At 34.1% G+C, this 13,397-nt stretch overlaps 1 pseudogene; it reads left to right on the plus strand.

Moving 5' to 3' along the window:
• The window catches only part of LOC115275913, a 6,884-nt pseudogene extending 4,119 nt beyond the window's left edge, over nucleotides 1-2,765 (plus strand).
• Nucleotides 2,766-13,397: the final 10,632 nt, after the last annotated feature.

Raw genomic sequence — 13,397 nt, forward strand, 5'->3', positions numbered from 1 at the left:
GGACATTTGGGCTCTTTCCATCCTTTGGCTTTTGTTGATGGTGCTGCTATAAACATTGGGGTGAATGTGTCCCTTCAAAACAGCACACCTGTATCCCTTGGATAAATACCTAGTAGTGCAATTGCTGGGTCATAGGGTAGTTCTATTTTTAGCTTCTTGAGGAACCTCCATATTGCTTTCCAGAGTGGCTGCACCAGTTCGCATTCCCACCAGCAGTGCAAAAGAGATCCTCTTTCTCCACATCCTCGCCAACATCTGTTGTTGCCTGAGTTGTTAATGTTAGCCATTCTGACAGGTGTGAGGTGGTATCTCATTGTGGTTTGGATTTGTCTTTCCCTTATGATGAGTGATGTTGAGTATTTTTTCATGGGTCAGTTGGCCATCTGAATTTCTTCTTTGGAAAAGTGTCTATTCATGTCTTTTGCCCAATTCTTCACTGGATTATTTATTTTTTGGTAAGTTCTCTATAGATTTTGGATACTAATTCTTTTTCTGACATGTCGTTTGCAAATATCTTCTCCCATCCTGTCAGTTGCTTTTTAGTTTTGATGATTATTTCATTCACTGTGCAGAATATTTTATTTTGATGAGGTTCCAATAGTTCATTTTTGCTTTTGTTTCCCTTGACCCTGGACAGGTGTTAAGTTAGAAATTGCTGCAGCCAAGATCAAAGAGGTTTTTGCCTGCATTCTACTTGAGGATTCCGATGGCTTCCTATCTAACATTTAGTTTTTCATCCTTTTTGAATTTATTTTTGTTTATGGTGTAAAAAAGTGGTCCAGGTTCATTTATCTGCATGTCGCTGTCCAGTTTTCCTAGCACCACTTGCTGAAGAGACTGTTTTTATTCCATTGGATATGCTTTCCTGCTTTGTCAAAGACTTGTTGGCCATATATTTGTGGGTCCATTTCTGGGTTATCTATTCTGTTCCATTGATCTGAATACCTGTTTTTGTGCCAATACTATACTGTCTTGATAATTACAGCTTTGTAATACAGCTTAAAGTCCAGGATTATGATACCTTCTGCTTTGGTTTTCTTTTTCAAGATCGCTTTATCTATTTGCAATCCTTTCCAGTTCCATTCAGATTTTAGGATTGTTTGTTCTAGCTCTGTGAAGAATGCTGGTGTTATTTTCATAGGAATTGCATTGAATATGTAGATTACTTTGGGTAGTATTGACATTTTTAACAATATTTGTTCTTCCTATCCAGAACATGGAAATTTTTTCTATTTTTTAGGGAATTCTGCAATTTCTTTCATAAACTTTTTATAGTTTTCATTGCATAGTCTTTTCACCTCTTTGGTTAAATTTATTCATAGGTATTTTATGGGTTTTGGCGCAATTATAAATGGTATAGATTCCATGATTGCTCTTTCTTTTGCTTCATTGTGGGTGTATAAGAATGCAACCGATTTCTGTACATTGATTTTATATCTTATAACTTTGCTGAATTCATGAATCAGTTTTAGCAGGTTTTGGTGGAATCTTTTGGGTTTTCCACATAGAGTATCATGTCATCTATGAGGAGTGAACGTTTGATGTCCTTCTGGCCAATTTGGATGCCTTTTATTTCTTTACATTGTCTGATTGCTGAAAACCTCAGCTTTAAAAAAAATTGTTGGTTTGTGTTTATTTATTTTTAAGAGAAAGAGCAAGAGAATGCACAAGCACAAGTCAGGGAGTGGCAGATACAGGGAGACATAGAATCCAAAGAAAGCTCCAGACTCTGAGCTGTCAGGCCGGAGCTAGATGCAGGTCTGGAACTCACAGTCTGCGAGATCATGACCTGAGTCGAAATCTGATGCTTAACCAACTGAGCCACATAGGCACCCTGCAAAACCTCAGCTTTTAAGAAACATTCTCTATGTTTTTCATCTTGACTAACTGAAATTCATTTGTAATTCATGTATTTATTGCACCATAAGAGAGTAATTTAATCTAAGTTAATTGAGGTCTAATTTTGTGTGTATTCAAGGATCCACTCTCATAACATTTCCTTTCCTAGGTGTTCAGATGTACTTCCTTGTAGAAGTAAATTACAAAGAGGGCATTTTATCATCATAATCCTTGTGGGTGTGGGCTGGGTACCCAAGTCCACATCAGTTCTCAATTCATGAGTCCCAGGCAGATCAGAGCTGTAATTTTTGGCCTTAATTATGTGGCCACTTTAGAGCCCGCGTAGTTTCCAGTTATTTTGATGGTTCAGTAGAGGACATGAAAATAATATGTGACATCCAAAGCTAATATTTTGTGTTTCCAGTGGTGGCGGCTGCAAACAGAGTTGCACCTGGAGCAGCTGGAGGGGTCACAGCCAACACTGAAGGCACCTTCATGCCATCAAGCTGGATGGGAGCCAGCACAGCCTTGGAGAAATCATCAAGCATTTTCAACAAAAGGGATTCCATCTCATTGGTATGAAATTAATTTAGACTTCTGAAGACCGTCTCAAGGAATACTACATTGACCTAAAGAACCAACCATTCTTTGCTGGCCTGGTAAAGTACATGCAATCAGGACCTGTGGTTTCCATGATCTTAGAGGGGCTGGATGTGGTGGATATGGGCCAAGTGATGCTCAGGAAGACCAACTCTGTGGACTCCATGCCTGGTAGAACTTGTGATAACTTGTGCATCCAAGCTGGCAAGAGAAGCTTATCCATGGCTGCAATTCCATGGAGAGTACAGAGAAGGAGATTGGCTTGTGATTTAAACCTGAGGAGCCAGTATTACAAAAGCTATGCTAAGAACTGGACCTGTAAGTGACAAGAAAGCAGACCTCAGTGCTTTGCCCACTCCATTCCCTGTCCCTAGCAAATCTGGTTATTTTTGAGAACTTCTTTATAAACTGGAGGGGAACTTTTGGAGCTAGGAGGGCTCCCTTTATGGTATTATGTGCTACTGTCGGATTAAAATGTTTCATCCCAATGTTAAAAAATGCTAATGCCTGATAAATTTTATTTTTTGAATTTTTACAAAGTAGGGTTCCATTGATTGGATCAACTAATCCTTCTGACTGAAGGGAAATGGAAACAAGTAAAACACAAGGAAAAATATTAAGAATGAAAAACAAATGCATCACTCTCAGTTTTAAATGAGACTACCGAAGAAAATAAAATCAAAGATAAAAGCTGTTATTTTTCCAATTTGTGGTTTATGGCATTGAATAAAACTAGCCTCAATGGAATATAGATGGGCAGAATGTTAACTGAACCTTAGTTCTACTTGTCGTATTTTGAATTTATCTATCTATATAATCTCAACCAAGTATCATTGGAAATATGATATAATATATGGATTCATATATGGGTATGTGAATAACCAACAAATATATACATATAAAACTAACACATGTGAAAAATCAGACCAGCTAAAGAATTAGAACACTGCAAGTAGCTGTCAATACTCAAATGCCCTTTGAATCCTACTGCTTTTCCTCTAATATCAAGTACATGTGTCAATTTTGTGCTTATCACATTTCTGTTTTAAAAATAGTCCCACTGGGGCATGTGGGTGGCTTAGGTGGTCTGAGCATTGACTCTTGATTTAAGCTTAGGTTATGATCTCATGATTTTGTGTGTTCAGCCCCACATCAGCCTACTTGGGGTTCTCTCTCTCTCTCTCTCTCTCTCTGCCCCTCCCCTGCTGATGTTGTCCCCGCCTCTTTCAAAAATAAATAAATAAAAAGAATGAAAATAGTAATACAAATAGTATTATCACAAATGGGTGTTTTTAAATATAATACTGTTATATTTTGTATGTGTTGAAATTTATATCAGTAATATTACACTAAATGTATTATTATGCTTGCTTTTTTCACTCAACATCGAAAATTATTTTAAAGTTTTATTTTTTTAATTTATTTTTAGAGAGAGAACATGTGCATGAGGGGGGATAGAGGGAGAGAGAGAGGGAGAGAAAGAATCTCATGTAGATTCTATGCTTACAAGACAGGGATCAATCTCATGAATCACGAGATTATGACCTGAGCCAAAATCAAGAGTCAGCTGCTTAAAATTAGACTGAGCCACCCAGCAGCCCCAACATTCAATGGTTTTGACATTTATCTGTTACTTTACACAGACCTACTTGATTGTTCTCAATGCCGTAAGTATTTCATTGGATAAATATTGTACAGTTTTAAAATCCATTCTAACATGTTCTACATGATATTACTTTTGAAATTTTTTGAAATATGCTTTTTATCTAACTACAAAAATATCATAATTTTGTTTGTGAGCATGGGTACCTTTGGACAAAAATAATGGAATTACTATTACAGATCAATGATTCTATGAAACATAACCTACTTGTCTTCCCTCTCTGAGTTCATGTTCTGAAAGCAGTCTTATCTGTTTTCTTCCTAGGTAGCTGTGACTATGGGAAATGTCAGTCCTGCTGTCATGAGTATTCCAACCTGTTTGTCAGAATTACATTTCTCCTTGTAACCAACAAATGAAACCTGTAGTTTATATGTCAGTCTCCTGTAAATCTCATGATCCAGAGATATCATATCCATTTTCTGGAATGGCAAACCTAAGGATCAAGACACTGGGTCTGTAGAAATCTGTCCAGCTCCATTGTTATTTTGGCACACAATTTGTCAGAGATTTCCTTCCCTGAAAATTACAGGAACAGCAATGCTGGCTTCATATACAGTAACTCAGTCACATAATCAGAAAAATGTATAATTAATGAAGTAGTATATATTACCAAAACAAATAAATAAGTCTTCATTAGGTAATACATTGTACTATCTTTATTCTTATAAGATTTCTTATATCAGCTACAATATGAAGTAACACACAATGAAAATTTTTTTTCTCCTACTTTCTTTGGCTTTTCTTTATTTACTTCTTTTTGTTCTATTTTTCTCTTTCATTTATTATTACTTTAATTGGCTTTCCATGTTGATAACTGAGAAAAGCTAATAAGGTTTACATTTACATCGTGAAGGGAAAGCAGTAGAAAATAATCATATGCTACTTTAAAAATTAATAAGTATTGTGCTAATTCATCAGATAAAAAAGTGACAAAAATCTGTTGAAACCTGAGAAATAATTAATGTCATTCAAAGATAATTGGTGAGAACCAAGATAATTTCTAATTAATAAGTGGCAGTTAAATAGAACAGATAAAGTAAAAAGTATGTTAGTTAGTTCAAATTCTGAAATAGGATTTTATCCAAAGGAAGGATATTTTGACTTCCAAAGCTTAAATTCTGTCAGATTTTTTTTTAATCTTTGAATGAACAAAAGTTGAACTTCCTTGTAGGTTTAAGGAAAACAATTACATAAATATGATGCTAGTTCTTGATGAATCTACTTTTCAATGGTTTACTTTACACTAATTATCTTATGCTTGCCTAAGGATTAGTTTGGATGTTATCACAGTAGCCTTGCTTACAATGATGCTCATATACAGTCTATTTATTCATGCATATTAATTTTGTATATCAAATAAATTGTGTCATTGCCATAGGCACAATTGTATGAACAATGGAAATCTCAAAGGAGAGTTCCTCAGATCACAATAATATTGTTTTGTGTCTGCTCATCTTCCATTGTCTGTAAGTAAATATTGAGAATATAACTTTGAGGGTGATTTCTCCCCTCACAGAATTATTTCCCACCGATTAGGAAATCAAATATTGTAAACTTAATATTTCTCCTTTTTTGTTAATCCCTCCACATTTGCATAGTTTCCTTTGTGAAATAATGCATACAACATGTGGTTATTATTTAGTATGCCCAGACTAAATTTTTGGTGATTACTCAAAGTCATTTCATGCTCATTGAGCATAATTATCTATAGTTACATACTTTTATTTTTTTTGTAACTTTACTTTTTTATTATTTTTTAAGAATATAACACTATTTTTTAACATATGCAATTATTTTCCATCATTTACAATACAGTAGTTACAATGACACTCCAAATGGATAAGCAAAGTAAAAAACCAGAACCCCAACTTCTATAGCTACATACTTTTATAGATAAAAAGTAACTATTGCTTATTTGTTATTAGTGTGAGTTACACCTTTTTATATTGCTATTCTCTTTATTATACTTAAACATAAAGTCAATAAATCATATGCAGGTGATGTTTAAATTTGGAAGCTTATTCTTACTTATCATAAATTATAAACTCAAGTATTTAAACACATACTCTCCAGTACTAATATTGTCAGATTCACTGTTGGTTTACAATGTATATATCAGATTCGTGTCATAAATCAGGTAGTTTTATGGTAAGGGTTAAGATAATGTTATGTCAATGAACTTTACAAACTTGCAACAAAAAATATAAAAAGAAATTGAATATATAATTGACTTCTTTTATTTTTTAACAGGCAAGATATATAAATTATACTGTTTATGAACAGTATTACTTTTACTTGCATGAGACCAAAAGCATATATAAGACAGCATAGCAAAAGTAAGAGCATTACTTGCTAAATTCTAACTTTGATGTCCTTGAATCTTTGATGATAGGTTTCCTAAATATTTTCTATAGATATTTTTTATTTCTTGAACCAGAACATTCACATAAGCACTTCTGTCATTACAGCTTTGTCTTTTTTTTTTAATGTTTTATTTATTTTTTAGACAGAGAGAGACAGAGCATGAGTGGGGAGGGGCAGAGACAGGGAGACACAGACTCTGAAGCAGCCTCCAGGCTCTGAGCTGTCAGCACAGAGCCCTATGGGGGCCTCGAATCCACGAATGTGAGATCATGACCTGAGCCGAAGCCGGAGGCTTAACTGACCGAGCCACCCAGGCTCCCCTGCTCTGTCTTATATAAGACCTCATGCATGAAATATGAACTATTGTCAGATTTAAATAAATTTAACTTAAAGATTCTTATTTGAGGGGTGCCTGAGTGGCTCAGTCAGTTAGTGTCTGACTCTTGATCTCAGTTCAAGTCATGATCTCATGGTTCATGAATTTATGCCCACATCGGGCTCCGCATTGACAATGCAGAACCTGCTAGAGATTCTCTCTCTCTCTCTCTCTCTCTCTCTCTCTCTCTCTCTCTCCTACTCTGTATCTCTCTCAAAAGAAGTATATAAACTGAAAAAAAGCATATTTGGGTAAAGGAGAAATATGAATGCTTCATTTATGAACATTGTGTGTCAAATGTACCAAACTATCACTTTATTAGCAAAAATGTCAATTTATTACTGGTTGGGTTGAATAGAGAGATTCAGAAATAGCCATAGGAAAAACTCCTTAAGATATGCAACTCTTTAAAATAATAACTTTGGTTATTCATCACTGTAAAACAAATTTGACTATTTTTGTGGAATTGACAACAAATAGAATCACAATGTTCATCTGTAGATTTAGTGTACCTATAGTCTGTGATTGTCATGTCATTCTCTAAGGTCACATATGTGTGTGAATGTGTATAAGTATACATATTCTTCCTAAAAAATGTAACACTTCTTTTGTGACACCAAATTAATATTCCACTTTTTTAGATGTTTTACAATTATATTTCTATTGTTCAAAATTTACAAATTAGAAATGTTTCCCAAGTCATATATGGCATGATATTTAGACTACATTTAATATTGATTATAAGTATTATTTAAAGGTCATTTGATTTTTTAAAGTAATTAATATGTTTAAAATGTAGGGGTGCTTGGGGGGCTCAGTTGGTTAAGCATCTGCCTTTGGCTCAGGTCATGATCTCATGGCTCATGAGTTCGAACCCTGACTTGAGCTCAGAGCCTGGAACCTGCTTCAGATTCTATGTCTACCTCTCTCTCTGCCCCTCCCCCATTCGTTTCCCTCTCTCTCTCTCTCTCTCTCTCTCTCTCTCTCTCTCTCTCTCTCTCAAATATACACATTAAATAAATAAAATAAAATGTAAATAAGTGTGGTAAAATATCAGGTATAAAATATCAGGTATAAAATGTCTTTTGAATCATGCTTTAATTTTGGACTTTGTCCTAAGAATAGTGTAAAGGGACAAACATGTTTTAAATAGGGAAAATGTAACATATTTAGATTGTATTGTTCAATAATTATTCTTTCTGGAATGAAGAGATGAAGTTAAAGAAGGCAATGGTTTTAGTAAGAAATAACATTGAATGAAGTCAGCCTGAGATCGCTGGCAGCTGGAGAATTTGAAGACAGGAGAGTTAAAGTTGACAAAGCTTGGTGAGTTCTCCGGAGACAGTCCTTCATCAACAGTTGTAGAAACATTTAGTCAATCATACATGACATACCATATGTGCAATAATGCAATGTGTCACATGCACACTTAAAACACATGCTTATGCATAAGTATTAAGTCTTTACTGAGGCTACTTGATGGCAGTCATTGCCTAGGACTAGTAACTTCAAAATTATTATTTATGCTTATACTACAATAAAATATAGAAGATATTTTACAAACTACTTATTTCAAGGAAAAACATTTAAATGCATTAATATAGGTTTCTTTGTTTTCTGAGGATCTTGTAGGTATGAATTATAGTTCCTTTATATTGTACAGATGCTATTAATATCAGTTGTAGAACAAGGAAATTAGAATAACTGCAAATACTCATAAACAAATTCAGATGCATAAAGTTAATAACTGACCAATATCTTGAGGTATAGAAAACATAACTACATCTTGGATATTTTAATGAGAATACATTTTTATGTCTTGGAATTTTCCCCAAAGAACACTGACTTTAGAATGAAACAACACAGAATCTGCTTAGGTAAATCTATGCTAGATCATCCACAACTGCCAATAACTTAGGTTTTAAATATTTTATTTGTTTTTCACAATCCCTGTCATGTCACCAGCAACTTATATGACGAAGCCAAACCTTAATAATTTCTTGGACAGTAAGCCAGGATGGTTTGTGACTTTACCCAGGTTTTAAAAATGTTCGGTGTGATATTATCAGCCTCAAGTCTAGATACTCTATGACTTCTTGAAATGTCCCCATATAGACCTCAAGGTAGAAAGAAGACCCCAAATAAATGAAAGATACCGGAGTAAAACTAGGAAAGTCGAAGGTTACAGGAAGCATGATGGTAATTTTGTCGTTTTTTTTTGTTTTTTTTGTTTTGTTTTGTTTTGTTTTGTTTTTTGCAAACTAATTGCTTTTCTCTCATGGAGCTTTTCAAAGACAAAGCAATAAAGGCTAGTTTGAAGGAGATACACTTTTCTAGAAGGATTTAACACAGCCAAAACTTTAGAATTGGAGGAAGCAGAGTTATATACTGTGTCTACAGAGCAAGCAGCTGTGATGTTGGCCAAGTTTTAATATTTCCAGTTTGAAAAATATTGAAAATTTGCTCTTCATAAATGAAATGCAAATTCCCTGTCCCTTTGGGATGTTTCAGCTTTTCAATTCTGAAGTGGACCACTTTGATTCAGTTTAGAGAATCATCTTCTATGATTTTACTGTTTTTGATTCTCTATCATCAAGTTTTGTCTAGAGCTTGAGATCTGCCTAAAACATTACTGAATCTATACCCCAAAGGAGCATAATTCAGACATATTTGTAATTCTTAAAACCTCCCAGAACTGCTCTGCCAACTAATCCTACCCTGAACCTTGTCTTGTATATAAAGGACAGACTCATGACATGAGAAGAAAACAAAATCGTTATTTTCAATGGTGAGCATGAACACATTTTAATAGATTTGAAGGAAATCCCCTGTTAAAGCAAAACTAAGAGCAAATGGTTGAAGCAGAATTACTTATTTGTTTAGATACACTCCATCAACCATTTCAGGACACTAGGAGACATCCAAGTAAATTACTGTTATGGAAAATTTCATGAAAATACAACTATCCTATTTTAAATGGTCCAGGGGATATAATGGGCCCAAAGCTAGGAACATATTGGTAAGTGTTGGTTGTTTAGTAGAACATGAAGCAACACTATTTTCTAGGGTACCACTAATTTAATCAGACTTCACGTATTTCGGGGCAAAGCAAGCGAGGTAAGAACTGAGGGAAAGGGGACAAGGTATAATAACATCTTCAAACATGAAAACGTATAGTTTAAATTTCTTTTTAAAGCTTCTAAAATATTAGAATATGTATTATAATAAGATGACTAAGCCCATTAAAGGTAATATTAGCAATGGGTAGTAGATAAAAAGCCTTACATTACTTCCTGAAAGTTTTTGAAGTTAAAAATGCCTTCCATGCTTGAATATATATGTTTTTTTTTTCTATGAAAACACAGATTATTTTGGCTCATTGGCTAATTTGGTTCTTTTGCTTTTGGGTTTGTTTTGTTTCATTTGTTTTTGGAAATAAAATACAAAAAAGAAAATTTAGCATTATCTATATTTAGTCCTTCACAATGTCATTCAACAATGACCACCATTGAGTTCAAGAACATTTTCATTACCCAAAAAGGAAGCCTCATGTTCATTATGTAGTTACATTTCATTCCTCTCTCCCACTAGTCCTGGAAACCACTAATATGCTGTCTGTTTCTAGAATGCTGGCTCATTCTATTCAGATATTTCATATAAATTATATCATGTAATGTGTGAATTTTGTGTCTGGCTTCTTTCATTTAGCATATTTACAAGGTTTATTCATGTAGTAGTATGTATGTGTAATTCATTGATTTGCCTTGCCAAATAATAGTCTATTGTATTTATCATTTCATCAGTTGATGGATATTTGAGGTGTTTTCTACTTTTGGCTATTAGGAATACTGCTGCTATGAACACTTGTATGTAAGTTTTTGAGTACCTGTTCACAATACTTTTATGTATATGCCTAAGAGTGAAATCATATTGTTCTACATTTCATTTTTGAGGAACTGCCTATTTTCCAAAGTGATTATATCATTTTGCATTCCCATCAGGTTCCAATTTTTCCATAATTTTTGTCAACACTTTTTAAATTTTCTTATAACAGTCTTAATGGGTATGAACTGAGATCCCGTTGTGGTTTTATTTGTGTTTCCCTAATAACTAATGGTACCAAAAATGTTTTCATGAGCTTCTTTTTGATTTGTAAATCATCTCTGGAGAAATATTTATTTAGGTCTTTTGTCCTTTTTTTTAAAATTAGGTTGCTTTACTTTTTGTTGTTGTGTTATAATAAGTTTTTTTGTATTCTGGATACTAATTCCTTATCAGATAAATGATTTGCAAATACATTCTTCCACTTTGGGTTGTCTTTTTACTTTGTTAGTAATGTCCTTTGATACCCCAAAATATTTATTTTAATGAAGCCTAATATGTCTCTGTTTATTTTTCGCTTGTGCCTTTGGTATCATATGTAATTTTAAAAAATTTATGTCTTAATTCTATTTTGAAAGAGAGAGGCAGAGAGAGAGTAGGGAAGAGATAGGGAGAGAAGAAGACACAGAACCTGAAGCAGACTCCATGCTCTGAGCTGTCAGCACAGAGCCCACCATGGGGCTTAAACCCACAGACGGTGGGATCATGACTTGAGCGGAAGTCTGACACCCTACTGACTGAGCCACCCAGGTGCCCGTGTCATATGTGGTTACTCACTGCCAAATCCAAAGTGACAAATATTTACCCCAATGTTTTCTTCTAAGCGGTTTATGATTATAGTTCTTATATTCAAGCCTTTGATCCATTTTAACTTTTATATATGGTTTAAAGAATCCAACACCATTCTCTTGAAGGTGGATGCACATTTATCTTAGCAACATTTGTTGCTAAAACAATTCTTTCCCCACCCTTGACAACCAAGGTCTTGACCCCCTTGCCAGAAGTTCCTTGATTTTAATTGTATGGATTTATTTCTAGATACTGAGTTCTATTTCAGTGATGCATATAGGTTTCCTTATTCAGACATCCAACTGCTATGATTATTGTAGCTTTATAGGAAATTTTGCAAATTGTTTTGGCTATTAGGAACACTTAAAATTCTGCACAGATTTTAAAGTAGTTTTTTTCAGTCCCAGAAAAAAAAAAAAGTTGTTAAGATTTTGATAGCAAGTTCACTGGAAGTTTAGAAAGAGTTGAGTGGTATTGGCACTTTAACAATATTATATCTTCCAGTTTATTAATAGAGATTCCTTTTTACTTATTTCCATTTACTGGGGCTCCTAAGTGGCTCAGTCAGAGCTATCTGACTCTTGATGTGGCTCAGGTTTGTGAGATCCATCTCCTCTCCTACTCCGTGCTTACAGCCCAGAGCCTACCTGGGATTCTCTGTTCCACTCTTCCTCTGCTCCTCCACTGCTTGCGTGCACATGTACATCCTCTCTCTCAAAATAAATAAGTAGGGGCACCTGGGTGGCTCAGTTGGTTAAGCATCAGACTTTAGTTCAGGTCATGATTTCACAGTGTGGGGGTTCGAGCCCCACAATGGACTCTGTGCTGACAGCTCAGAGCCTGGAGCCTGCTTCGGATTCTGTGTCTCACTCTTTCTCTGCCCCTCCCCTGCTCATACTCTGTCTCTTCAGCTCTTCAAAAATAAATAAACATTGAAAAAATTTAAATAAATATTTAAAAACAATATTTTGTCTTTCAGTATATTAATACAGACTCCCTTTTTTCCATTTATTTATTTTCATTTCCTTCAATAATATTTTGTAGTTTTTTGGTGTATTATTTTTGTACTTCCACAGATAACAATATCCTAAGTATTTTGTAGTGTCTGGTACTATTATTAATGGAATTGTTTTTACTTTCACCGAGGATGTATAGATATACAACTAAATTTTGTATGTCCGTCTTGTACTCAGTACTTTCTTGAATTCTTCTGCAAATAGGATTTTTTTCTTTGTTGGTTTTTTTTATTAATGAATACATCATTTATTTTTATTAATAAATCCATAAGTGGTCAGAGTGTCTATTAAGTATTTAGTTCGTTTCAGTAATTTGTAGGTCTCTAGACATTTGTTCATCCTATCTAGTTTTACTAATTTGTTACCATACAATTGTTGATGGTATTATATTTCTTTTCATTTTGTGGGGTCATTAGTCATAACTCCACTTTCATTTCAGATTTCAGTTATTTCTGTCTTTTTTCTATTTTTATAGTCACCCTACCTAAATATTTTGTCAATTTTCTTACTCTTTCCAAAGAACCATCTATGGGTTTCATTGATTCTATCATTTTTATTCTCTATTTCATTTATATCCACTTCAGTCTTTATTATATTGTTCCTCCTGCTAGCTTTAGTTTAGTTTGTTCTTCTTTTTCCAGTTATTTGAGGTATAAAGCTAAATTAATGATTTGACATCTTTCTTCTTTTTTAATGTAGGCATTTATAGCTATAAATTCCCCCCTGAGCATTGCACAGAGGTATTAAAGAGCGGTATAGGAAAGTGTTCTATAGTGTTATGGTTAAATCTCAGCCTGATGGCAGACCTCTTTCCAAAGGCTGTGACCTTCAGAAGTCACTTTGCTTTGCTTTGTCTTTTTCTTTTTCA

Source organism: Suricata suricatta, chromosome 2 (assembly GCF_006229205.1).
Source record: "Suricata suricatta isolate VVHF042 chromosome 2, meerkat_22Aug2017_6uvM2_HiC, whole genome shotgun sequence".
Lineage (NCBI taxonomy): Eukaryota > Metazoa > Chordata > Mammalia > Carnivora > Herpestidae > Suricata > Suricata suricatta.